Genomic DNA, 1,696 nt, shown 5'->3' on the forward strand with positions numbered 1-1,696 from the left:
CTTCATACCTTCACATGTATGAAGAGAGCTTAATTGTTTTATTTTATGCAGTTCCTTATTCACTAAAGTCCCTTGACTTTTCAACTTTTCTTTATAGAAGAATACAAAAGAACAGACCAGTGGTTCCCAAAGATTTTCTGGGCCTCACTATGGATTACAATAACCCCCCCGCCCCAAAAGGAAAAAAAAATCAACTGGGCACACACATCATTCAACCAGACATAAACCTATACCGGTACACATATTCTGTTTTCAAACTCCACTGAAGTTTATTTCACGTTTCAGGTTGCAACAAAACACACTATGAACCATCTTTACAGTGAAACACTTCTGTGTAACTGCGCCACCACACCAAGGATGCACCCCACACTTTGGGAACTACTGTGTAACCCAGGGTAAAAGATTGCCCCTAATCCCGCCTTTCCTGCTCCATTGGTTAGAGTGACAGTCAGTCACACAGTGCATTCAGCCAATCACTGCATTTTGAGTGGTTAATCAGGCCTGCTCCAGCTTTCCCTGTCAGGTGTGAGGGGGAGAGCTGGAGACAAAGGAGCTACAGGTTTGTTCTCCCAAACAATTAGGTTATCTTTTTGTTTATTATGCACTTTTAATACTCACAATATAAAAAATCATGTAGATCTGAACATCCAGTGAGCTTGGAGCCGTGAAGTTGTCATGCACTGAACTATATATGGAATTGGTGAGTAATGAACACAAATGTTGTTTGGTTGGCATGTTGGTGGTGGTAGCCAATGCTAATTGTTTGATCATCAATTTTAACTTCTTAAATTCAATATGTGTTTAAGATAATGAGGTAAATGCTGATATCTTTATTTTGTCTTAACGATTAGCTTGTGGATATAAATGCATTTATTTATCTGAAAAAGTCTAGTTAACTAGCAGGCTGGTAATTTATTGGTCCTGTTTATTTTAATACAGGCCAGGTGATCCCTTGGTAGGGTCAAAGGATGGCGAGCTTCTGACAACTGGCTGGAGCCAGGAGAACCTTAAAACTCACTCTATACTGGTCTGGTAGGAGTCTGATGGTCCACAACATTTCCCCCTCCATCTCATTATAAAGACACACAATTCATTATTCAACCCTTCTCTGGTGGAAACAAATTGCGCTTGGACATTTTCATCTCAAACAATTGGACAATTAAATTATGGACTTTTAAATGTGTGTCAGTCAGACAATGTGCTGACTACTGGGGAAAGATAGGACTCTTTGTGCACATTTATATACAAGATTTACTGCAGTATTGTGTATGTATATATTTATTGTCTTTATTTTTTTGTTTTTCATGTATGTTTGTGTCTTGTGGTGTTCACTTATTTTTCCTTCTCTAAAATACATAATATTGAAAGCAGTTATTCTTTTGTATTGTTTTTATTGATTACTGACAACAGCTCCAGTAGATGAACCTAACCTTCTGGTATTATATGCCATCTAGTCCTTTAACTGCATTAAATAACTGCTACAACTGGCATAGACTATCCCTTATTATCTCACAGTGTGTAAATACAGGCACACCACCAAGTTAAAAGTAAATGGAAGCGCCGTTATTCACACTAAGGCATAAAACCAGAAAAAAGACAATAAGACTTTACTCTAGGGGCAAATTTCCAACATTCTAAAAATAATATACATGTTAAATATCAAAATTTAATCATAAATATACTTAAAAATATGTGT

General features: G+C 36.9%; 1 long non-coding RNA gene across 1 annotated transcript; it reads left to right on the top strand.

Moving 5' to 3' along the window:
* Positions 1-388: 388 nt before the first annotated feature.
* Positions 389-1,351, top strand: LOC122846297. Its single transcript, XR_006373212.1, has 3 exons — positions 389-559; positions 638-700; positions 940-1,351. It is a non-coding gene; the product is annotated as an uncharacterized LOC122846297 (long non-coding RNA).
* Positions 1,352-1,696: the final 345 nt, after the last annotated feature.

Source organism: Gambusia affinis, linkage group LG16 (assembly GCF_019740435.1).
Source record: "Gambusia affinis linkage group LG16, SWU_Gaff_1.0, whole genome shotgun sequence".
In the NCBI taxonomy this organism is placed as follows: domain Eukaryota; kingdom Metazoa; phylum Chordata; class Actinopteri; order Cyprinodontiformes; family Poeciliidae; genus Gambusia; species Gambusia affinis.